The sequence below is a fragment of the Fundulus heteroclitus genome, chromosome 2, assembly GCF_011125445.2.
Source record: "Fundulus heteroclitus isolate FHET01 chromosome 2, MU-UCD_Fhet_4.1, whole genome shotgun sequence".
In the NCBI taxonomy this organism is placed as follows: domain Eukaryota; kingdom Metazoa; phylum Chordata; class Actinopteri; order Cyprinodontiformes; family Fundulidae; genus Fundulus; species Fundulus heteroclitus.
This window is the reverse complement of record NC_046362.1, coordinates 6,541,888-6,569,264: the sequence shown is the minus strand read 5'-3', so window position 1 is coordinate 6,569,264 and position 27,377 is coordinate 6,541,888. Positions and strand designations below refer to the sequence as shown.

At 40.4% G+C, this 27,377-nt stretch overlaps 1 protein-coding gene across 1 annotated transcript in view; it reads right to left on the bottom strand.

Moving 5' to 3' along the window:
* Positions 1 to 26,821, bottom strand: part of LOC105926197 (INSC spindle orientation adaptor protein) — a 103,007-nt gene extending 76,186 nt beyond the window's left edge. Inside the window, exon 1 of the mRNA XM_036146474.1 lies at positions 26,481 to 26,821. The gene's annotated coding sequence lies outside the window, so the exon portion shown is untranslated. The remainder of the gene's footprint in view (positions 1 to 26,480) is intronic.
* Between the last annotated feature and the right edge of the window lie 556 nt (positions 26,822 to 27,377).

Below are 27,377 nucleotides of genomic sequence, written 5' to 3'. Positions count from 1 at the left end.
CCTGGGCACTTAGAGTGTGTCACTAAGTGCTGTGTTAAGGACCATTACGCTGAAAGTGATCACTTTCCCTCCTGTCATGAGCCACCACACAGTGTGTTTTGGTTCTACTCATCTTAAAGCCATAATTCGGTACCGACAGTCGCTTTATACATCTGGGTCAGAAGTTCATTAACATTAATTACGGGCATTATTTGATATGAATTTTAGAATTTTTTTATATTTTTTTTATCGTGATTGAAATGATAAATTGGGAAAACAAGAAATGGAGGCGCAAATTTGTTTTTTATCAAAATTTATCAGAAATATAGAACACAAATATCTTTATTGTCCCACAATGGGGAAATTCGGGTGTGTCCGTGGCAAAAGCAAGTAGACAGAGTTAGACAATAGATTAGAACTATGAAAAACAAGCTACAGGAGCAAGAATTAAGATATTTACTGCAAAATTAATTAAAATCGTTCTCATTTGTCACCCAGGGTGGAAGTAACATTCCCTTTAAACAATCGGTCCTCGCCATCCATAATGTCTTGGTCAAATTTTTCTTTCAAAAATAGAGTTACAGTTCAGAACGACTTCGGTTCAGAGTGTAGCCCATGTTTAGTTCCTGCTTCCTGAGCCAATCATGAGAGAGTTCCCAGTGATCCCAAAACAGAGCACAGCATTTGGTATTTTATCTTGGCAAAAGAGCAGCAGCCTGGAAACATGGAAGGCAGTAAGAGAAGCAGACCAGAAATAGAACAAGATTCAACATCATATACCTATCCTGTGGAAGTAAAACTTCACAACAGCAACACACATTTAGAAACGGCACATTAGATTGTTGTGAGTGGCAGGCTAATGTACCAATTTGAGCCATTAGGTGTCAGTATTACACCTCAGAAAAGTGGATGCAAATGGACATAAGCATCTCAGAGACAGTGTTAATCAGATCAAGAGCCCATGCAACCATGAACATGTTGTAAACAACAGTCTGTTGTGAACTGCAGAGATGATAAAGTCTAAAAGTAGCTGGGATGAAGGACCTGTGGAAGCGCTCCTTTGGTTATCTGGGATGCAGCAGTCTGTCACTAAAACAGCTCTCCGGCTCAGCGACAGCTCCATGCATGGAGTGGGAGACATTGTCCATCAGGGATGTTACTTTTCAGTTACATACCAGTGAAAATATATATTTGTATATTGCTACTGAAAAGATGCACCTTAGCTACATTTTGTAGCAATCAGCAAGCTTCTGGTACAATTATGGCTTGGATAATTCACTTCTTCTCTTGACAGAATTGCCAGTGTTCATTCATAACTGGTTGGCTCCTGGAAGGTCAGCTTTTGGGAAGGCTATTATAAAGGCTTAATGTTTGACTGGATCATTCATTCAAAAGATATTGTTGTGTTATGACAGTTCTTTCCAAGTTTTAATTAGATCAAAACTGTTACCTGCATTTATTTATTGAACTGTGTAGAATGTTTGGATCAACCCAGTAGCCACCAAGGATGCCAGAAAAAGATTTAGCAATCTGATCATGGTCGCAAGAAAGATGCTCTGAGCAGTCAAAGTAAGGCTTTCAACCGAAGAATAGTCTACTAACTGTTAAACAATGTGGTGGTTGCATCATGCTATTGGACTGTTTTGCTGCCCGTTATACTGAGCATGGAGTAATAAAGAAGGACTTTTAGAAATCCTAAAATGCCCCCTAAATCAATCATGAGATGGTGAAACATGGACACAGTTGAGTGTTCCACAAGGACGGTGATCCCAAACACATATCAATACAGGTTTTTGATTAGTTTTTAAACAAAGCTAAAGCAGAGTAACATTAGTAACATGTCTTCCCTAACACACTATACTTATAAGCAGGGTTTGTGCAAGGAGACCAATGACTTCATGATTAACTTTAAACATTTCTGCCATCTGATACGGATGCCCCCCTAGCGGGGCAATCACATCTTACTTAGAAACACTGGCCTGGAAACACCTTGGGATCCCCCAGAATGAGCTGGAGGATGTCACTAGAAAGAGAGATGTCAGGGTTTCTCTTCTCAATATGTTGCCCTCGCGACCTGATCTTGAATAAATGGACGATGGATGGATGGATGGATGGATGGATGGATGGATGGATGGATGGATGGATGGATGGATGGATGGATGGATGGATGGATGGATGGATGGATGGATGGATGGATGGAATGAATGGATGGATGGATGGATGGATCTAGGGAGAAGTTGTTAAGGGACATTTAACTTCCATGTGTACAGCTTTCATTTAAGCCTGATTCTTTAATTGTGACCAATATTATTAGTGATCTGAATAAAAATTCAATCTTGTCGATCTAATTTATGCGTTTACCATATATTTAAGTTGTTTTGTATATTCATGGCATCCTAAAGAAACATCTGTTCAACTCATAAAAAGCCCCAAATGTATTTATTTTATGCTCGTGATGAATATATGTAAACCTCTGACCTGAAATACATAATATTACATAAAAGCACCCAAAGTTGCACTTTCCATAATATCCAGATCTCATTCCACTGAGCGCAGACAGCCTGGGCTGCACTCTCCTCTCTGGTTTACCAGGGCTGCAATAGCTACAGAAAGTTTCCTGACCACATGGTCAGCAACAACAGCAGTAATTTTCTTTCTGTCTTGGACATTTCTTTTCATGTCCCGGCTGTAACCTGAGATTGCCCAGAGGGTTCCCCCTCCTTAGGTTGCTTTGGTGAATAAGTGGTTTGTAGGTAAGTCAGACAAAGGACACCTCTGTCTAAGCCTCAGGTCACATGCTGGGTAAAATAACACCCACTCATAGACTTATATGTAGGAGAAATCACTAGGGTGTGTTCTAAGCTTTACAGAAGGTATGTTTTAACTCTTTGCATATGTGTTGAGGGCATTGAAATGTTGTTGTATCCCTGTTTCTGTCACTTACAGTTTTACAAGTTATGTTTCAAATTATTTTTATTACTTTGTTGGATTAACATGGCACTCAGACAGTACTGTCCTCTGGTAAACAGATGGATTGTTCAAATGTTTGCAGCAAAACGATGCAGATGCTGTCCGAAACGTCATTAATAGGTGTTTAATTTACCTTTGTTCCTCAGCTCTATAAGATATTTTTTGATTTTCAGGTAGATGACAAATAGAACATGGCAAAAAGAAAAACTAGAAATGTAACGGTAACATACCTCAGTGCTGAAAACAGCACATTTAACCAAAATTTGGGTTATTATGATGAGTTCTAAAGCACAAGAATGTAGTCAGCTATTAAATTCAATTGAATTCAATTCAATTCAATTTAGTTTTATTTATATAGCGGCAATTCGTGAACATGTCATCTCAAGGCACTTTACAAAGTCAAATTCATTCAGATTATACAGATTGGTCAAAAATGTCCTATATAAGGGAACCAGTTAATTGCATCAAAGTCTTGACAAGCAGCATTCACTCCTGGAGAAGCGTAGAACTACAGGGAGAGTCGTCTGCATTGTACATGGCTTTGCAGCAATCCCTCATACTGAGCAAGCATGAAGCGACAGTGGAGAGGAAAACTCCCCTTTAACAGGGAGGAAAACCTCCATCAGAACCAGGCTCAGTATGAACGGTCATCTGCCTCGACCGACTGGGGGTTATAGAAGAATTCTAAACTGCTTTTCTATTAAGCACATAGAATAACCACTTGATGAGAGTGAAGTAGTACAAACATATTTTGAAAAAGGAAATTGAAACTTTAAACCACATCCAAGTCTTGCAGGGCCACTCTCCTGCAACTGTTAGATGGGTTTTTGCTTGAAGACACCTGAATCAAATAGTTAGATCATTAGTGAGACACCGCAGAACGTGACTGCATAGTGAGGATGTATTCAAGTCATACCAGATGAGTTGGACCACGAAGACGTTCAAATGTTGCAGGAAAGCAGCCTTTGAAAACTGGAGTTTCAGAATGCTTTAATTCATGACATCCTAGAGATGATCAAACATTTTTACAAGATAAGTTTAGAGTTGTTTATAACATATCGTCAAAACAGTTGACAATGCATGTTGTTGTCAGTAACAATATACCTAGCTTCACTTTCCACATCATTTAATAAGTCACTTTTCTAGTCATACGGACTACTTAAGGTAAATTAAAGTGCCTTGCCCAGGTGCACACCGACATGTGACAATGGGAAGCTGGAATCAAACCCAAAACTTTCTGACTACTCTACTGACTGAGTCACAGTCGCCCCATGAACCGTGAACAAAACGGCTTATGATTGCATTTTTCACCTCATACTTGATTAACAACAATGATTTAGATGTGCCGATCAATTGGCAAGCAACCAAATGTGTCTCAGAAGTAAAATGTCTTGGTTTCATCTTGTACTCCCATTTCATATTTAATTAATATGCCGAGATGGTGGGCCGAGTTGCAAAAGCAAACCTGTATATATTTAGATTAAATAAAAAACTGCCTAATATTTCATGCTTCCCAGGGACAGGGGTTGCAAATTAGCTATTGCTAAAACCTGTATACACAGCACATATTTGTCCCTGTTAAATCAATAAACAGCATTATACATTTTATGTTTGTTTTTATTTAAATCACTTTTCAACATGGTGGTCAAAAGCAGCATCTACTGTAAAACGATCAAGCCACTGATCATGATAAATAAGATGTTTAAGATCTTGGAAAGGAAACCTATTGGATCACACCACTGTTTTGTTTTTAAGAAACTGAAATTGGTCGATTTCATTAGAGTTTCAAACCTTTGACTTATTTTTGCATGCTGACTTGGTAAGGCTTTGCGGGTGCTCAATTAAATTTTGGTTTCTCTAAGAACTACTGGTTGTGTAACTGGTGGAGCATCCGGTGGAAATCATAAGATGGCTTTGTGTTAAACGTCTGCGGGGAAAACAGTGTTCTCTGCATGAGGGGTCTACATGTGTTAGTCCTAACCTGTTGAACTAAAACTGAACTCTGACTCGCATCTTTTGAAATTATAACAGAATCAGTTTTAATGCATCTCTTACACACTGGGACACTCTTGGAAAATAGATTTTTAATCTTAATGAGTTGATTGAATAAAGTTTACTAACATAAACTTATAGTCACTAATGATTACCACCGTTTATTATTCAACTTCATTTCATTTCATTTCAACTTGATGTATGATGTATTGTCTTATTTGTTTTATATTTGGTCTTCTAAATTCATGTTTATTTATTTTGTTTTTTATTCACATTTTAAAACCTTGCACACTATTCTTGTTTATATATAACCACAAGCCTGATTAGGGAGTTCTTGTTTTTGCTGATGGTAAATACTTGTCCCTTTCAAAAGACATTAATAAATGAAATGACATAAAATGAACATCCTTTTTTCTGTGATTTTACTCACTATGTTCAACAAAACCTGCTGCATCACTTAAAAAAAACCCACACAAAGTCTTTCATATAATAAACTGGAGTAAAACAGAATACCCCTAGTTAAAACCACCGAATAAATCTAAAAACTGATTTGCAGTAAACAAAATACCACAGTATTTGGATTCAGCTTCAATGACGTGGCAAAACCTACTGCTTTGTGCTCCACTCGAACAAAGAAATCAAACATTGAGACGGCGGAGTAAAAAGCAAAAACCACTCACCATTTCTTAGAGGCCAGCCCTAGCTTGAATTAATGTGGTGGAGCTCAAGACAAAGTTAGTAAGGCTGCATGTTCCAGAGTGAACATTCTTGAGTCATCAGCAGTCCCTGGTTTTGTTTCACATAGTTTGGGTTTACTTTGATAGAACCTTTGTTTGAAATGCTCCTTCTCCCACTGTTTTCTTGACACTCTGGCTAAAGGAAGCCTCTCTGCTGCACGAGTCGCCTTTGGGTGCCGAGTTTTATAGAAGGACTGGCGTCTCAATAATGCTGTCCTCCTCTCATTGAGCTGAAGGCTGGATTCACAGGGGAAGACAGTGGTTGCAGTCTCACCACAGAGCTGTCATGTGGGGACAAAAAGAGAGCAAGAACGGCACTGTATGATTGCCAGGGTGGGAACAAGCTGGAAGACGGTTGTGCTGAGCCATGGAGTCGGCATTCCCATCCCACACATGAAGTGGGTTTGCTCAAAGTGGGTCCTTGTGCTTGGACAGAGAAAGCCACACATGGCAGCACATAATGCCTGATACCAACTGCTTTAATGCCCGGTGAGTCAACTCAAGTTTCCCCTCATACATCAGATTTAATGTCTACATTACATCTGACTAAACTGCTCTCTCTTTATCAAAATACTTCCTAATATATTAGGATCTGATGTAGCCAGTCTAAAAAAAAAAAAAAAAAAAAAAAGGTTTTAAAGCTAAGACAAAAGTATGAAACAGCCTGGAAGAATTCAATAGTTCAGGTCAGCTAAGAAAAATGAACAATATAGCCCTGTCAGCTAATGTGCACTTAGCTTAATCAAAAATACCAAACAGGCCCCAGCAATGAAAAAAAACATTTTTGCTTCTGTTTCACAGCGTTCTGTGCTATACAGAGAAAACGCACAGCTACTATTATGTTACATAACAATAATTTGTTTAAAGTACATGGCTCTGTGTCCAGACACAACAACTTTTCCACTATCTCAATAAAGCTAAATGCAGAGCATTCCTTAGATAACACGGGCATGGGTAGCCTATTTTAAGTGATAGCTGGTGGTTTGAGGGAGTGTTGGTTGTTTGTCCCAGTATTTGCCCTGTGAAGAACTTTTGATCTGGGACATGCTCAACAGCTAAATTAAGCATGGGTACACCAAGGTTTTTAAAAAATTTGTGGTTCAAAACCTCAAACACGTTTTGTTACATCAATCATGCAGTTTAGAGTTGTTTTACCTATTTCTGATTTTGCTACAGGTGGTCATTTGTGAAACAGCACCATTGTTTGGCTGAGAAAACAGCAATAAACTTACAACACATATGGCTCATCCCCGTTCTGATTATCTTCACCCTTTTTAGTGATTCCACCGGTCTAGAAAGGCCTGGAAAAAGGAAACGCCCCCTGGACGTTGCTTTGGCCCCTTCCACATCCCCTCCACATCCACGCCCCACCCCCTTTTACAGTTTAAAGAAATCTGCGAAAAATGGTAGATGGTATAAATGCATTACTATAAATGAAACATAAATAAAAGAAAAAAATATAAATAATGTTTCTGTATCTATACATGCAAGATTATCTTGGATATTTTTAAGGCGTAATCCACCTCTTGCTTTCGTCACACCAGTAAGTCCCGCCTTAAAACACAATACTACAACGTAATTGGCCCAAACCGTTTTTGGTTTGGACACGAACGGTTGAAGCTGGAGAAGTACAAGAGGGATTCTCGTGTGTTTGCGAACGCACAAATACCGCAGGGACTCATCTGCCAGGCAAGGTTATTTAACTGGGGCAGCACGTCGTAACCAGCCCTTGGTGCAAAGCGATAAAATGATTGAGATGAGTGTCCTGCCTTTGGAGTCGAAATGAGAGACGCTGGTATTATTAAAAGTTACCCTCGGCCTCCTGAAGTTCTGAATGAATTTGGTCTGAAAGGATGACAAATTGAAGAGAAAGATAATACGAGTAACCGAAGAGCCCAGAGCACACTCCAAATAAATTAAAGGCCAAAGTGAACTTCATGGGAGACCTCAGTGTTGAAGGCAAGTCAGAAAATAGCAGGACTGGAATTTGCCACAATGCATATAAAAAAGCAACAGAGCTTCTGGGAGAATTTCCTTTGGACAGATGAGACCAAACTGGAGCTTTTTGGCAAGGCACATCAGCTCCAGTTTCACAGACACCTAGAAAAGAACACTGTCCCTACTGTGAAACATGGAGGAGGCTCTGTTATGTTCTGGGGCTGCTTTGCTGCATCTGCATTGGCGGCATTCTGGAGATAAATGTGCCGCCTAGTGTCAGAACGCTTGCTCTCAGTTGTAGGTCATGGTCTTTCAATAGCGTAACGACCCAAAGCACACAGCTAGAACCACCCAAGAACGACTATATGACTATTCTAAAGTGGCCTCCTATGAACCCTGATCTAAATCAAAATCAAATTAAACTCGATAACCGCACCCTCACCAGCACTGTGGCTGATATGACTGTACACACTGTTTTTAACACGTACACTGTATCTGCACCGTGGCCTCATTGTTTTCAGTGTGAACTGGTGTCAGTGCTTGTTGACCAGCTCAATAGCTAGGTAAAGAGATTCTGTTAGCAGGGGGGAGCCAAGCCCAAATAAGTGACTTCATGTCCAAAAACAAGCCTAAAAAAAACACAACCACCACTTATGAAAGCGACTTTTGGTAATTAACAAGCCCAAAGTCGCTTATAATAAGCGGACTTTGCAATACTGCTTTCGCCTCCCGTGATGACAAGTTATGGAACCCCCTAACAAATCATGATTTAAGCGTATACAAGACCACACACACACACACACACACACACACACTCACACACACACACACACACACACACACACACACACACACCTGCCGCAAGGTTTGTACGCTTGTGAGAAGGCTGAAAATTCTGAGCGACCCCTAACGATAGTTTCCATCCATCATTTTATGTGTTCTGTTTCCCAAAATCTCTGATGTTTCTAAATAGTGTTCTCAGCATTTAAAGATGTAATACAAAATATTTTGATGTTTTACATTAAAAATGTTGAGCTACACAGACTCACTACACTGAACAAAAAAGTGTTTTTCTCAACGTGATTTTTAGAGGCCATTATAAAAAAAAATATCCAGTATACACATTGTGCAACTATAGAACAACATCTGGCTTTGTACAGAAATTCAACTCACTCAAATAGGGGGACGGTCAGTACAATTCATATTTGTCCATTCTCTATTCTTGCAAAATCTTAATTTCTGATACCACCTGTACAAACGGAACAGCTTCCACAGTTCTTCCCACTTTCTCTTAATGACAATTTCCAGAACAGGCAAAAAACCTATGCTGTTCCCGTTCTATGTCCATATCATCACGGATGGAACATAAATTTGCATTTTTCAAGACACACAACAGCATATTCTGCTGAAGCTGCACTGTAGCTAGGTGGCTAATGATAGAAAAACAATGTCAACATCCTGAGATGTCTCAGGGAGGGTGACGGGTTTCAGTAGCGTCACAGGTTTGAATGTGACACACTATGATGTCAGGAATAAATGTGTGGGAGGACGGAGAGGATGCATTCTTCCTTTTTTTCCAATGTATTTTTAAAACAATAAGAGGTTGAGTTTGGAAAAGAAAGTGGGGAAAAAAGTGAAAGGAAGCGGAATTCATGAGAAGATGACAGTGGAGATGGATTGGGAATTTATGCAGGTAAGAAAAAGTCACAAAGACTCTTGTAACTTACAGTTCTTCAGAATGTTGAGTTTTTGACTGGAAAAGTTTCGTGATAGTCGTTTTTGTTTGATTCCAGAAATTCAGACATTTTAGAGTTTGGTAAAATTTTAAAGGAGTCTTGTTTTAATCCACTCAGGTGAGGCGAAAATGACCTTTTTAGGCTTGCGATGCTTAACATTTCAGTATACACTGATCAGGCATAACATTATAAAATTCCCCAACTGGTCTGTGGCTATCTAGCCACTTATGCAACTCATTACAGTGTCCATTCTGTGACTGTAACACAGATTAACTTCTTCAGTAACTGAAGCTACAGTAGCATTTCTACTAATTCTGATCATCTGCTGGATGGGAATCTGTGAGCTATTTTTTGCTTTGTGGATCAATGAGCTCTGACCACCACTGACCATGTGTCCGGTTCCATAGTGTTCCTTCCTTGGAGACCTTTTTATAGATGCTGACCACAGCAGATCAGCATCACCTGCAAGAACTTCGGTTTTGGAGATACTCGGAATCAGTCATTGCAACCATCACAATTTTGCCCTTCTCAAACTTGATCAAACCGATATTCTCCTTAAATCCAAATTTTATAGCCAATTTTTATTGCTTATAATACATGTACAGAACATGCCTGTGCAAATTCTCATCCGGGTCATGGCAAGAGAAGCCAAGTGGAAGAGATAATCAGTATTGTTCCTTCACCTGGTCGGAATGTTATGTCTGGTCATTGTATCCCATTGCTGGGACTGGATAACTAGACGGACATACCCACAAATATCTTTGCCACTAACATAACTGTTCCAGGTTTAAGCCAAGAACAAAATCCACTTCTGTTCTTGATTTGTCCTTGAAAGTAAAAATTAGTGTTGCACCGATACCGATACCAGTATCGGACAGGGCCCCGATCCAGCACTAAAATGGTGGTATCGGTATCGGTAAGTACCAACACATACGCACTGATACCATTTTGATGTTTGTATGTCACTTGAACGCAGCCTTCTCTCTCCCGACTAGTATTATACATGTTATATAAGTTCCTGAAAGTTGCACTATTTTGGCATTTGAGAGCCAAAACTCAGGTTTTAAAAGAAATTATTCAATTATTAATGTAATTTTACTGTCTTACTGTTGCACTACTATGATACATGTTATAATTTCACGAATGTTGCACTATTTTGGCTTTTGACAGCCAAATGTTTATTCCACTATTGTCACCCATTCCAGGTAGGCAATAAAAAGTTCTACCACCCTAAGTAGTATGTAGTTCTTCATATATACACACACACATCAATTTCAAACAGATGGTATCGGTATCGGCCAATAATGCAGAGCCAGGTATCGGGTATCGGGGCCAAAAAATGGCATCGGCGCAACACTAATAAAAATATGACAAAAGTCTGAAAGATTTAGTCCAAAAATGAGAATGGCTAACCATTAGCTGTTAATGATGCTGAACATGGGATCTGCTTCCTGATTATGATATACCGTATATGTGCAAGATAATTACACATAAATGACTATCAATCAGCTTCAAACAAGGGTGATTCTAAAATTAAAGTATATATTTTGAAAATACCAGTCATAACAGCTTTGTAGTGACAGGCTGATCTGCAGTACAGGCGTCCCACAGGGAACTGCCCTGGCACCTGTTCACCTTCTGCACCGCAGACCTTTCCATCAACTCCCTTGGCTGCAACCTCCGAGGTTCTCAGATGAATCTGCAACAGCCACCTTCATCGCAGGTGAGGGCCACTCAGACTACAGTGGACACAGGACTTTGTGGGCTGATGCCAGAGGAACCACCTCCTGATTTATGTGGGAAACACCAGGGACCTTGTGGTAGATTTCAGCAGGCGGAGACTCACCACACTGATACCAGTGAACATGCAGGAAACTAACATTGAGATAATAGATTCTTATGAGTGCCTGGGTGTTCACCTGAATAATAAATTGGACTACGGTAACATCACTGATTCTCTTTACAGAAAGGGTCAGAGCAGACTCTACCTGGTAAGGAGACTGATTTATTTTAGAGTGCAGGGGGGACTCCTTAAGGCTGTGGGACAATGTCTCCAACCCCTTGCATGAAGATGTTCCAGAGCTGGAGACTCCTGGATCCTAAGTGCACAAAGAGTGATATTGCCAATCCTCCCTCCCAGCAGCTGTTAGACTTTATAACCTTTACTGCTCCCAACAAAGTTCATAAGCGTTCACATCCCTGCTGTTTTTTCCCATTGTTTTTTTGTATATAATCTATTGCACAATTATAATTGCACATTTTGTACACTTTCTGGTCACCTTACTCAGTTGCACATTTTATTTCATCGGGGAATGCCATTTTTAATAACCGCACAGTATTTTTTCTTCTGCTTTGAACCATTTACCCTTACTTGCTTTCCCCACTGTGGTACCATAAAGGATTATTCCTTTTCTGTTATATTTGTTAAAGCCGTGGATACAAACATTATGTATTAAAACCACAATCCCTTTGGACATACATCCCTATTCACACGGGGACCAACAAGTAGATGCAGAGCCATGAATCAAACATTATTTACAAGCTGGAACATAAGAGTTTGAAAAAATGTAATTTGAGGACCAACAAGACAAAAAAGTCTGGGTCCTCTGTGTATGCTTCTTATGCACCTTATTTGTACAATGGTTCAGGAGGAAATATGATTTTATTTCACCAATCAATACACATAGCCTAATTATTCAGCTGTTATAGCTATCTCACTACCTCACTGTTGTTCTTTACCTGGTACCACTTTAATGTACAACATCAAATCCATATGTATATAAGTCACCTTAAATGTACATAAGTCATCTTAAATATCTGCTTTATTTCTTTTTTTCTTTTTTTTCTCGATCCACTGTATATATGTGGACGCACTGTATATACCTCATGCACCTATTCCTCCTTTTGGCACCTTCTTTTGATTATTGAGCCGATGTGACACGTGAATTTCTCCACTGTGAGATCAATAAACTCCATCTTATCTTATCTTATCTTATCTTATCTTATCTCAAATGAAACAAAAGTCCAAGGTTTTACATAACTGTCAACACAGGAAATAAATCAAGTCTGATTAACTCTCCTGGTCTAGCAAGGGTTTTGTACTGTAACGGGACAAACTGTTATGCAATGACTGGCCAAACAAGGAGTATTCTCTCTGTTCTACACATTTATACTGCTGAGGACTTATTAAATAAATAAATAAAGTGAGGTAGTTATTTTTAGGTGCTCATGTACATATGGATAATAGTGCACATGAGAGCTGGAAGGCCTTCAGTCACAGATTTCTTTCAGTGATCCCATGTAAAAAAAAAAAAAAAAAAAAAAAAGGTTGGAAATTATTGAACCCTGTCATATCTAGTAAGTTTACATCATGAAGGATAATTATAAGTGTTGTGGAAGGACAATAGCTACTGGTGTAAAGGCAGAAGTAAAGAGGACAAAATGCTAAAAACAAAGCTGAAAAGTGAACAGGTTGTCCTTTTAAGTCTTTATGAAAGACATTGTTTTGTTGATGACTGAACAGAGTCCTTTCCAGTTTCTTTCAGACAGTTTCCATGAAAAATGGGCCAGTCAGGGGTGATCAAAAGTATGCAGAGGGCTGCACAAGCAGAACCATTCGTCTACTCATGGCTGTGTGTGGATGTACAGAGAAAATATTCTAAAAGGCCCCTAATGGATGATACAAGTCAGTGTGACTGAATCCAAAGCCCGTTTTTAAGTAAGAAAAAGCTGAATATCATCCAGTTTTTGGCTCGAGCTTCCACAGACACAATGGAAGCAAAACAGAGTATGTGACAGCACAGCCACACGTTTGCTCCTTTCCACTCCTGACTCACATTATCTAGGATCTCAACTTGATCCACAGGAGAAAAAAAAAATGTTCTCCACTTTATTAAGAAGCAATGCGCTGAGCAAAAGGCTTTTAGTATAGAGTAGAGAACTGGAAAAGTCATTTTGTGTAATTTGTGGGGGGAAAGCATGTGTCCTTTATCCTAGCTGACATCAGATACTTCTAAAGTTTTCATAATAAAATCATTCTAAAAGACTTTACCAGACATTAGACCATTTATTGTTTAGCATGTCGTAATTACTCTCTAAAGTTTCGGCATGCATTATGAAAACCTCAAGTTGTTCCTTTTAGAAATATTCCTGGCCGCACTAATGCCCTTGAAAGGCCAAAACCGGCGCTGTCTGTTTGGGTCGGCCAGCGTTCTTTCCTTTTGCATAATGTGGAGGTTAAACACTAGGTCTTCATAGAGTTCCTAGGCAACCCGTGGATGCAGACGAGATCACAGGGGTCAAGTTGCACGCACGCATGCATACACACACACACATATGCACGCATACACACATTTATGTACAGCCACCCTGCAAAACGTCACACTAATAAATGCGGGCAGATCTTTGTATCACTTCAAGGCAAAAATAATCACTGCAGCTCCCAAGGCATTCAAAGAACCCTCGGCCCTGTAAAGATTACATTCAGCTGCACAAATAACTTTTCCGCCTTGCCACAAGTCTGGTAAAGTGAACACGCCATCTTCTTGGTTCTTTATAGCAAGCTATAAAAGTACTCCTAACTCGTATTTTCCAAAAGACAAACAGGAAAAAGAAGACAGTGGCTCCATTACCTCATGAGAGGTCCAACGTTCCCAGCTTTACGCCACGAGGACTATCCAAACGTTTCCCGGTTTCATCTCCAGTTAACTGAATATATTACAAGAGGATGCTAGGTGAGGGAAAAGAAAACAACAGAGAACTAGCTAGAGAGTTTCATAGTAGGAGTCTGTGGCTCTGGGAGCAGCTCAAACAGTCCAAAAAGAGTCGGAGCCAGTGTCGTTGAGTGAAGAGGATCGAGCAGGCACCTGACACCCCAGCAGTGAGCAAGCTAAACATCAGGAGCTGCTAAATAATGAATAAGCTGAGCTCGTGAAGAAGCACACACACACACACACACACACACACACACACACACACACACCACATGGCGAACAGGGAGTCAGACAAACGTAATTGGAGGTAGGCTTACATTGTGGTGAGGTAAAAGCAGGGTATGTAACTATAATCAGTCAAAGCCTCTTGACACATGTTGCTAACTTTATAGTCCGTCATCCTTACGCAAACCCAGACACACTCAACTAAACACCCCGGTAAAACGTTCATTGCACTAAGTTTTGCTAAATCTAAAACTCCTTATTGGATGGGACTGGTTGTCTGGGAGAGAAACTACAATGCCGGGCAGTGTGCAAAACGACGAGATTGATGGGTGTGACTCCGACCACACCCATCCCCATACACATAGCTCCAGTGACAGAGCATTCCTCGAGGCAGGAAAGCAGGGGGAAATCCTATCAATACTGAAGAGCAGTCAGTTTCAAGAAACCGAAATAAGAGGGAAGAGATTTTTCCTCAGGAGCAGCGGTAGAGTCCCCACAGGGCTGGGAAGATCACGCTTTGCCACACTACAACCAGAAACTCTCATTTGTTTTGTTGGGAATTTATTTGACAGTTCAACACAAAGTAGAAGACCATTGTGAAGTGATAAGATACATGGTTTCGAGCTGCAGAGATCCGCAACTAAGGTGGGACAGCTATTTGAAATGGACTCCGTAAAAATGGCCCAAAAGAAATAATGGCAGGAAGAAAGCATTTGTTAAAAGAAAGCCTCGATTCGGACAGAGCTAGAAGAAAAAAGATCCTCTGGTAATATGAAAGCAAAACTGAACTTTTTGAACAACATGAAAACTGCAGAGCGGCCCTGTACATGATCCTGAACTCACCATCCCTTCGGTGAACTGCGGAGGCGGCAGCATCATGCTGTGGGAATGCGTTTCCCCAGTAGGGGAGGGGACGTTTTTCAGTGTTGCTGGCAAGAGGGACAGTGGAGGAGCACCTGTTTGATGTCAAGACTTCAGATTGGGATGGCAGGTAAACCTTCCAGCTGAGCAGCAGCCTTAAACACGCAGCCAGAGCAGCAACAAAATGGTTTAGATCAGGGGAGGCCAGTCATGGTTTACATCTGATGTGTTTCGAGAGTTAACAGACTCCATCCAATCTGACTGATCTTGAGCTGCTCTGCAAAAATCCCCAGAAGACATGCAGCTGGCAGCAAAAGATTGTTCTGCAAAGTGTTATTATGATGTAAAATATGACCAAGTTCTATGTATGTCAGTAGAAGTCACCAAAACAGAAAGAGTAACCACTTGAGACGAATCAGAAAACGCCAACTTAAAATGTAAGGTTCAAAATCAAAATGTCAAGAGTGTGTAAACTATGCAAAAGTGTCGATCTGGAAATGATCACAATTACATTACCCAACAAAGGGAAGCAAAAACCATGTGTCTGGGCGTGCTGTTTTTTTTTTAGAAAACAGCAGATTGTCAGGAGGAGCAAAACAAGTCGCACTTTTCCTGAACCCAGGCCGGAGTTTAGTTTTTGTCAACTTTCAGAACAAAGGAGGGCAACAGGGCTCTGCGGACGGGTTGAGAGATGGCAGTGACAGCAGCGCGCACAAGGAACCGTGAAAGTGTGCCGAACGCCCAGCTGCTCCAGTGGAGCTACTCAGCATAAGATCGCAATAAAACCACAAGACACAGGGGGGAGCTCCATAAAACAACCATTGAACAACTATTCAGAGTTAGTAAAAAAAAAAAAAAAAAAACTCCCGCTTCATCAGACTGAAGCTACGTACACATAAAAAGAAGATGAAAATGTGTTTGTCGATTGTATTTATAAAGCTGGCAAAAGGGCTTGTAACGCTAATACAGACTGGAGGTATTGGATTGCACTACATTTCTTGGCAGGCTGAGCAGTTCCCTGTTGTTTTTAGAAAATTGTCTTGAATCGTGTGGCCGGTCTTTTTAAATCAGACCCAACCTTTGACCCCCGGATTTCATGCAGACCAAATTTATGCTTTGAGCTCTTCCTGGCAGCGGCAGGGGATCTCAAACTGAACATGATTTCTACCCGTCACTCGTACGGTGGTCTCAAGGTGGCTGTGTTCTTCTATGGGATGGAGCTCCACCGCCACATTTACAGAACCGTGACACATCAGCGAAACCCTGCCCTCTGTCTGAGTCGCTGCTGATTTGAAGTCATAAACCTGTACCCAACTCAAATACGATTCATTGGAGAGTATGGTTAGAGGCCTCCGAAATGGGCTTTTTGGGTGAACTGATCTTAGGCTCCTCAACCAGGGCAATTCCTCACAGGTCAACCCTACAGCTGTTAGACATTAAGAGGTGGGAGTAAATCAGGTTGGCTGGGACTGTGTGTGGGTTCGAATCAAAGAGAAAGTGGGACTGAGAACCACGGGTGGAGGGTACATGTCCTGCCCAGATCTTTCCTCCAGGGTGGGACTTTTCAGCACTTTTCCTACCGACCGGCCGCTGATTTAAAGGCGCAGCGGTAATGGGAGTCACATGTGCTCAACATGATAAGTAAATATCAGCCGCAAAGATCGCACGGCATGCGAGAAATGTTCCGTACGTGCTGGCCGGGTGCACACGTGGCGCTTCAGCAAACCTTTTCAGTGCTTTTCTTTCCTCTTTGGGTATAAAAAGCAAACACTGGAGACATTTTTCTGGGTAATTAGACCCTGCAAACGTATGCCAGGTCTCATTGTAGATATCATAGTCAGAGACATAACTGGATTTGTGCAGCTATAGGAGTTACATTTAGAATGGATCTTTTAATGCAGTGATTTGGGAGTTTTAGGTCACATTTACTGGCAAATAGCAATGAACTGACATCTGTAGAAGAACAAAAACGTTTTTTTGTTTACCATAATGCAAATGAAATACACTTAGTCATACACAAACCACTTTGTACTTATTTCTTTCACCCAGAGGGGTGAATGAGTTTATGTCCTTTGTTGAGCATTTTTAACCAAACATTAGGTCAAAACCTGTAATCCATTGTTTTTCTTTTTAACGTGTCCTGTCTGGTGATCCACTTTTTTACGATTAGGAAAGAGACGTACAGGAGCCTTAAATTGTTCCCAGACCAGCATTTTGATTACGATCAACCTGATCGGATTTCCACAGCAAAAAGCAAGAAATGTACCCTTATTATACAGCATATCTCGATGCTGTATAATAATGGTCATGTCAGTTGGTTTTGTTGGAGGGGTTGGTTCCGTTTTTTTGAAATTAGGTTCTGTGAAAAGCTATTTCTGGTATTATTTCCTTTACCTTAGCTGGAACAATGTCCTATCACCATGAGGATAGGATTGTTTGTTGTTATTTCAACTTAGGAGCGACAGTAGTTGTTCTCTCTGTCATTTTTCTCTTCATAGTAGGTACACCTGGTCTGGCGTTCTGTTAGCTGTGTCATCATTCAGGGAGGCAGATCATTTGGTCTTACTACATAACATAGAAAGTACTCCTGGATCAATGTGTGCTTCTGTGCTTTCTGTGTCTCTGCTCTGTCTTCTCTAACCCCCAGTCGGTCGAGGCAGATGACCGTTCATACTGAGCCTGGTTCCGCTGGAGGTTTTTCTTCCTGTTAAAAGGGAGTTTTTCTCTCCACTGTAGCCTTATGCTTGCTCAGTATGAGGGATGGCTGCAAAGCCGAGGACAAAAAAATTTAGAAAAATTTAGATAATCACTTTTCCAACATGTTCACAGTGATACGGCATCTTTCAACCACAGATAAAAGAATCACTAGTTAATAATCTCACTTTAACAAATCCAAACCAACCCATGACTTTAGATTCTACAAAAAAAGAAATGTTGTCCACTAAAGGGAACATTGGCCTTTTACCTGCTAAGTTTTCAGTCTGATCATTTTAATATTGAATTAAACTGATATTAAGTCTTTTTTAAAACGAATATACCAAACATTAGTAATCTTTAGTAATCCAGGTTATAGGTTATTCTTCCCAACTCATTCATATTTAGCCTTAACATTTGACTGATAAGTAATTTAAGTCTATTGGGTTTAATTCCTTATGCTGTGTCAAACCCTCACCCATTGTGAAAAATTAAGTTGTTTTTAATGTAGCACTTTTTAAGAGTGCATTCATAAATGAGAAACATGTAATTTAGAAAGTTAAATATTTATTGAATTCACTTGTTAAACAAACTAGATATGGTTTGGCGTAAAATGTTCTAAAGTCCAAACTGTCCTGCCAAAGCTCCACTGGATTGGTACTTTTTCAGATTGCCACTATGATGAAACTAGGTTGGCTTATGATGAAAATGACATCGTAATGAAAAAGATTTCAAACCAAACTTGATTACTGAGGAACCTTGATAAGTATTTTAAATCTCAGGATAATTTTGTGAAGCTTTTCACTTTGTTTGAAATTGAAAAATAAGTTCATTAAAATGGCATCTGGATGTCCAATCGAAAACCCCAAAAAAGTCTGAAAACTGTCAAAATTCACGACAGATCAGAATTCAAAAGAAGAACCTGAAGGAGTATGGCTCAATTATGAGCAACAAAAAGATGCAACTCTTGCGTGTTCGCCACACAGTTTACAATTTTCTCTCGCACGTAAAGTTTAATGGAAATAGAATCAGAACAGAAGAAGAAACAAAAGGAACATTTATTATATCCATTTCAATAATGTTGCAGTTTTTCATAAGGAAAGCAATAACCATCACACATAAAGAAGAAGGTATGTAAATTTTACTGTTTGCAAAGTCTATGTTAAACAATAAAAATGCTAAAATCTCAGTTTATCTTGTCAAATACTTGCCTGTAAACTAATGCAGTGTGAAATGTCTGTTTTGCTAAATATATATTTCACCAAGTGGAAAAGGCCCCAGAGATGCTTTGCTGTCTCGGATCTAAGCGGAGGCTGACAAAGCTGAAGTAAAGATTTAATTAACCTCCAAATATACCAAAATAAAAGAGCCGTTTGTTAGATTTCTGAAGATGGTCTGCCGAACATACAGGAAGCCAATGGTAAAGGGCAAAAACAAGAATCCAACGAGTCAACAGTGTTACTGCTTTTCTTACTTCACAGTTACAACAAATTAACATTGTGTATATATATATATATATATATATATATATATATATATATATATATATATATATATATATATATATATATATATATATATATATCTGTGTGAAGAGCCAGGACATCAATCTTTGCATGTTCGGTTGCATACTTAGAGTATTTTTAAGATGAAGCTATGAGGGCCAGAAGCTCACAGTCTAAAACAATCCAAAATAAATAAACAATGAAAGGTTAAGCCAATAGAAAACAACCCCAGATGAGAAAAGTATGGAGGAAGCAGAAGTAGTAGCTCCTCAGTACTCCCTTCGGTTCTCTCCACTGACATTTTCACAAGTGGGAGGGGCGGGGTTGATGACCTCTCGGTCTTCGGGGAATCTCACCACAAACAAAAGCTGAGAAGGACTGAAGCTCCAATTTCCTTTCATGATCTTCCCAGCGAACCGTAACGAGGCCTACGGCGCAAATACAGTGGAGAGCGATCCCGCCAAAGACAGATAAGAAGACTGAAGCTCAATAAGCCATGACCTGCCACCAATTAGCTGATGCAGATGGGAAGAAACGAACAGAGTAAAGACGTATGTAAACAGAAGAAAGACTTTAGTCTGACACTGTAATTCCACCAGTTTGAGATAGATTGATCTCCCAGCTCATCGGTGGCTTCCATACTGGTTCTGCCCACACAGAAATTTATACGTGCAGTCTTCTAATTGGGTCCCTTCTTTGAAGAGTCCTCGTTGAGTCACAGATGCTGTCACAGTGTTGTGTCAACAGTCACCATCATCCAAAGTAGAACACCATCAAATATACAGTATATGTGATGCATGTGCAGCACTGCTGATAGCAGGCTGTTCTTATAAAGCTTGAAATGTGAGGCTTCACAGTATGATCTGACAATCGGATAAAATGATCTGACTTTTCAAAAACGGTTGCCTGGTTTGCCGAGTCTAGTTCGTCCAAATTATATTTTTTCACACAAACAATTAAGCGGGCATGCCCAATAAAGCTGTCATCATGGCCAGTAAGTGTATTTCTTCCCCGATAGAAGTGATCTATTTTTGGACACAAAGACCACCATCCAGGGCACTGACTGGCCTGAGCAAAGAATAGATCTGCACGTAAATGAACATCATTTGGGAATTACTTTAGACAAGTTTTTATGCTTCCATCACAATAATAAAAAAGTCAGTATATGTCGCCAAAAAGTGTTCACCTACCTTCTTTATTCCACATGTTTACATTAAAGTCATTCTGCAACTGATTTGATCAATCATTTGTAGGTCTTATAGCTACCCCTATGCTATCTTGGCTCTGTCTTTTGGGTCATTGTCTTGTTGGAATACGGTTGCATGGATCTGAGATCCAAAGCACTTTGGAGCAGATTTTCTAGAAGAATCTTTATTTTTGGCTGCTGTCGTCTCACCACCTCTGCAAACTAGTAGCCCAGTACCTGCTTCCAAAAAACATCCCCACTGCATGATGGTGCTACCACCATGCTTTGCGGTTGGGATGAGGCTTTAGCGCAGGGATGAGCAATTTTGATATTCCTCTAGACATGTTTGGTGTTCATGCAAAAAAAAATCTATTTTGAATTAATCTCATCTAATATCATTTATACAATCTCTAAGTTTTGTTTTTTTTTGTTAAGTGGCAAAATTCATACTTTGCCATCATATGTCTTTCAGTCCTGAGTAGCTTTGATCTCTCTGACTGTTGGAGCAGTTTACCAATCATTGATCTTTTTGATGGTTCTCTTTTTTTCCATACAAAAATATTGAAACACTGACTTTCCAACCAAAGGTTTATTGGTCATCTCCCTGGCCAAGGCTCATCTTACTATGCTGTTTGGTCGAGTGGCCAAATCTAAGGAGGCTCTTTTTGGTTCTAAACGTCTTCCATGTTCACATAATGGAGAGCATACTGCTTTTGAGGGCATTCAGTGTTGCTGAAATTCTTTTTATTATTATTATTATTATTCTCCCACAGATAAGCGCCTTGGCACAATCCAGTCTTGGAAGTTTACAGACAACACCATCAGTATGAGACCTGGTGCCCATTTTCCTCAAGAGGGCTCAAGGCAAGTTGCAGAAGGTTCTCAAGAATGATTAAACAAAAATATTCTTTTCTTCACACCTGGTCTGGCGTTCTGTTAGCTGTAACATCATCTAGGGGAGGCAGATCATCCACTATTACCATCTAACATAGAAAGGATTCCTGGATCAATGTGTGCTTCTGTGCTTATTGTGTCTCTGCTCTGTCTTCACTAAACCCCAGTCGGTCGAGGCAGATGACTGTTCACACTAAGCCTGGTTCTGTTGGAGGTTTTCCTCCTTGTTAAATGGGAGTTTTCCTCTCCACTGTCGCTTCATGCTTGCTCAGTATGAGGGATTGCTGCAAAGCCATCGACAACGTAGATGACTGTCCACTGTGGCTCTACGCTCTTTCAGAAGGAGTGAATGTTGCTTGGAGAGACTTGATGCAATCTCAGATAAGAAACTTTTTGACCAATCTGTATAATCTGATTGAATTTGACTTTGGAAAGTGCCATGTATCATGAATTGGCGCTGTACAAATAAAATGTAATTGAATTGAACCGAGATCTGCTTCATGTGTCCAGCTTTAGCTGTGAGCAGACAGCTCAGTCCCACCCTCAGTGACAGCCGGCGGTCATCACTGACTGCTCTCCGAACTCTCTCAACGTCACAGGACAATTAGAGCGTGGGTGAGACTGTGGAGAGGCAGGAGTTTCATGCCGGAAACCCCAATGTTCCCCACCCCATGGAGAGAAAACCTAATTTAACAGCATGTCAGCACAGCCAGGGCCCCACCTGCATGTGTGGTTCATCTTAACCAAGGCACACCCTCCTCTGCACTTCATCAGGAGGCGCAGAGGAGAATGTAGCAAAGAAAGGCACAGATTTAGTCCCAAGTCTGCCATGCATCATTAGACAAATGTCCTAAACTTAGATTACTGCAGTCTATAATTTGCTTATGCTAACTGAACTGTTACAACAAGTTTGCTCTTAAGCAATAATATCGTGCAATACACAATGCTGAACTTGCAGTTATGGTTAAGGCAACTGTTTTTTAATGACAACCCAGATAGAAAAAAAGTTACGCCTTTTAGGAGGTTAATCTGGGAGTTTTCTAATCTGGGAGAGAAGTTGCCTCACTTTAAATTATATCACAATTATACACTTTACATTATTTGAGTAAGACAACATGCTTGTATAGAGCTTTGTAAAATAACAGTATTCAGAACTCTTGATATTTTAAAGCATTTTTCAAGCTAAAATAACAAAATGTGATTTTTGTAGGTTGTTTTTTTTTTTATTTAATGTGATAGAACAACATGGAAACATACATAATGGTGAACTGGAAGGAAGGATGAATGATTTCACAAAATAAAATGTAAAAACTGTGATGTGCATTCGGATTCAACACCTTTTGTAGAACTAAAGTTCACAACAATTACAGCTGTAAGGATTTTGGGATATGTCTCTACCAGCTATGGAAGACTTTAGCCCTTCTTTTTTGCAATGAAGGAAGTTTTTTGCAACAATGAAGTCTCTCATGATTGTTATGTATGTAGCTCCATCAATCTCCCCATTGATTGGTTTTTCAAATGTATTGCCCTTTGGAATAAATAAAGTATTTTTTATTTCAGTTGAATCAACTCTGACCAGCTTTCCTAAAGAATGATGCGGCCACCAATGTGTCTTACTGTAAGGATGCTAGATTCACTGTGGTGTGTACCCCCCCCCCCCCCACTGCTTTACAAGCAGGCTTAGAACCTAATGTATCCACAGCACATTCTCTTGAGTAGCCAATTTGATTGTATTTACAATCTTCTCTGAATGCGATTGAGGAGTGCATGACTATAGCTGTCCTGGCAATAGTCATTCTAGGTGTACAGTCATGTAGGTTTGCCTCTACATAATTTATGCCCTAATTTCTTTCAATTAGGGCGTAAACCTCTCCACAGATTTATTCAAGACCTGCTTCATGTGTGTCTTAGCGTTCACTAAAGTTCTCTATGATGAGTTAGTTTATCAAACAAAGTCCCAATAAAATACACTGATGTTTGTGTTTGAAGCATGGCAGAATGTGAAAAAGTTCAACTTGCTGTCCAGCCTCTGGACTCCTGGAGTGAACCGCAGAAGCACAACGAAATGAAAGACCTAGGCTCCGTTTTGAGTCAAGACCTCCTTCTTCTGAGGCTTCAGAACCACCGATCCCATCTTTGTGCCACCCACTGTGGGATCCGAGCGACATGAAAAACAAAACAAAACAAAACAAAAAAAAGCAATGGCAAAAAAGGCTTCATGTCTATTGTCTTTTTCAGCCTATTCATACGCCCCTGTTCTGTCCTTGGTCTTGTAGTTTGAGACATAATGACATGGTGACGGCGTGACTTGTAGCACCGCAGAGACGCCTGTGATCTCAGCACACAGTGCTGTTGACTGCCCTCGCATGTAGCGGGGCAAAGGCGAGACAAAAGAGGATAAAAGTGTAAAACTTACATTTTGAAATCTTTCCTAACAAGTCCCTCTTTTGATCGCTTTATTAGTCTCTGTCTGGCAAACACGGATTTCTCCGCTCACCACATGGCGCACGCACAAATCTGTAGTGAAGACGCATGCTGCCTGTATCATCGTTATTGCTCTCAGACTGGCAGAGATCTTTGCTGTTTTTTTACGCCACCTCAACTTTCATCACTCCCACACAAACCAGAACAGCTACTTTCCAAACTATTTTTTGCTACCGCAGCGCTCGGCCTCAACATGACTCAGAACAAAAACAGAAAATATTTTCCACTTGAGAGCGATCTGCGAAATCAAGAGAGGACCATTCATTGTGATTTAAAAAGCATCAAATGGGAGATAGAGGGCAGACTACAAGAAAGTTAACAGTCTGTCTCTGTAATGGCTTTTTATAATGTAAGTATGACTATGTGACGTAATGAATAATTTTTTGAAATACATTCATTTTCTATACGAGTTAAATTCAACATCTATCTGAAAAGGACTTCGTACGTTGTGTCAGGTGTGATTGAGAGACAAAACACCTCAAACGCCTGGACTTTTGACAGCTGTGTTTTTCAAAAGATTCAGTTTCAAAGCATAGTTCACGAGCCCAAAGTTACAGGATCAGCAGCTACGCCACCTGGACGGGGCGGAAAGAGGAAGCTGTCAATAGCCTTCGTCAAAATTAGCTCCAGTTTGCTCACAAATACAAACATAAGCCCAAGAGGTTTTCAAGCATACGCTGAAAAGAACACCCTGCCTTCAGTGAAACATGGTGGCGGCCCCTTGATGCTGTGGGCTCGCATAGCTTCAGCCGGCAGTAGAAACCTAAAGTGTGTGGAAGAAGTCAGGAAATCCTGAAAGAAAATGGCATACCGTCTTGGAAGTTTACAGACAACACTTCAATGCACCATCAGTATGAGACCCGATGCCCATTTTCCCTCAAGAGGACTCCAGGCAAGTTGCAGAAGGTTCTCAAGGATGATTAAATAAAGATAATTGCACTGAAGCATAGGTGGTACTGGACCTGCAGAGAACAATGATTCCAAGAGTACCGCACAGATACTAAGAATGGCCTCGGATCAAATCTACTGGAAATCTATGGCTGGATATTTATAAATAAGTGGCTGTAGCGCACAAACCCAAGAATAATGAATGAACTGGAGGCCTTTACTTATTAAGATTCCTTAGGAACACAGTAAGGACCTGAAGTCTTGTTGTGACTCACGTTTGCAGCAGATCATAACAGCAAAAGTACTCTAATAAGAGTTAAAGATCCTGGTCATGAACAAGTTGAATCACTTTCAAACTACAACAGTCATTTAAAGTGGAATTTTGAGTTACATCTGTAGACAACTTTTGAACTAGTTGTGTTACTCTTAAACTAAAATACTTTTTTATTTTTTGATCGTTGCATCTTATTACTTTGGTTTCCTGCTCATCTTTGTCTCACTCCTATTGCAATTATCACTGACAGCAAAACACAGTTATTTTTTATGGACATTCTGTGCATAGCTGACAAGTTGCAGACTGAAAACTTTGGGAACCCCTGTTGTAGATTATAGACTGCTTGTTGTAGAGGAGGACCTGCATAACCCAATGCTGTGGAGGCTGACCAGCAGAGCTGTTACCCAGGCAGCTAAGAGTTGACCTATACTGTCTTATTATGCTACAGTCTCATTGGATAACAGGGTAGATTATTCCCAGCTGAAGGTACACTTGGCAGTTCATGAATCCAACGGCATTCATCAGCAGTGCTGCCAGCTAACATTGTTCCCTCCATACGATGAAATCAGTTGATCTGCCACAATGCTGCGTGTCAAAACCAATACAGTTATAAAGGTAACAGAGAACATCAGCTGGCCAGTTCAACAGCTGGTTACCATGGATACCGAACTAAAGCCGCATGAGAGACATTGCTAAGCAAGGAGCGACACTGGTCCAGGACCGAAGGGCAGACAAACGCTCAGCAGCCGCATGATGAATTTGAAGGTTTTAATGATGCGAATAACAAACTTACAGGAGCAGGATGAGGTGAACAGGGCATGGAGACAGGTAGGAAGCCAACAAAAGAACGCGGTGACAAATGGAAACAAACAGAGGGCTTAAAAAGATCATAGCACAGGTGCAGGCTGTAGGTTAACTGAGGAGATACAGGTGAATAGGATCTACTAATTAACTGGTGGCTTAGGGAGAATAATTAACAGGAGCAGACAGGGAATAGTTATTTTTGACTAAATTAAATCTCATTTACCAAAAAATTTAATCTTGTAGGAAGTACGTCCTTAATATTTTTTGCAACATTTATATGAATTGCTGTTTAGATATGTCGGGGCTAATCTTTTGCTTGCGTGTTTTACAATTTGAGAACGCCAGGCTAGAAATTAGCTTATTTGCTCATCGAATTGAGAATTGCTTTGGTGCTTTAAAATAAAAAAAATAAAATCAGTGTTCCGGGGGGGACACCTGTTTGAGATCAGCAAGATCGTCGACACTAGTCACATTATACAGTTCATCCTAGCCAGATGAATCAGATGCCGTATTCTGAGTCAGAAGTTCTACAGAAATGAACAAGAAGGCTCACCGAGCATCGGTCCTATAGCTCAAAAAACTAAAAGTTTACCAAACTTACCCGTCGTCCTGGTCAGAGACTAAACGGTAACAGGCTCCCGCTGGAGTTCATAGTCAGGGCTCGTGCTTCTATCCATGCGCCGCCAAGGCCCCTCTGTTCCTCTGCCCACTGTTATCCACTCTGACTAAAACTCTCTTTAGCTCTGTCTCCTGTTTTAGAGCCCAGCTGGCGCAACCACCTCCAAAGCCTGCTAGTGTGCTACTGAACAGAGTCTAGGCGCAACTGGCCTTATAGTTTTTTTTTTTTTTTTCTTAAGGAGAAAAAGTCCACATCCCACTGTCAGTCACATTGGAGCATAGTTTCAGCTGGGCTGCCATCCAAACAGACATGAAACTATTCTATTTCGGTGCGCCATATGAGCGGCGGTGCAGTTCAGAGGAGGGGGTAAGATTCTGTGGTGGAGCATGTAATTGCAGAGCGACCTGTTATGGTGAGATGTAATTGCAGACCTCATCAGATGGAGAGAAGCTGCCAACAAGAAAAGGTAAAAAAAAAAAAAAACGTTTTAATAATACTTTTGGAAGAAAAGAAAAAGAAAGAAACAAAACAGACCACATAAATACATGAGGAGCTGGGTTCCAGATGTGGCAGCAAAAGGGGAGGGAGAGGAGGGGAGGAGGAGGAGGAGAAGGAGGAGAAGGGAGGGACTGAAAAGAGAGCCAGATGCGAGGGAAAGAAATCTGCCATGGCAGCAGAAAGAAAACCCAGTTCTGACATGGTGAAAGGGTGTTTTCCTTCCCAGGAGCAGTCCCAGAAGATTGAACGGGGGATAAGGGAAGGTGAGAGGATGTTTGTCCCAGCCTGGTGTTGTTTCTGGACATTCACCATGACTGCTCTTGGGTTTCTGGTTTCACGTCAGCCTTGAAAATGACTACCTTATGGAAAAACCAGGGGGCT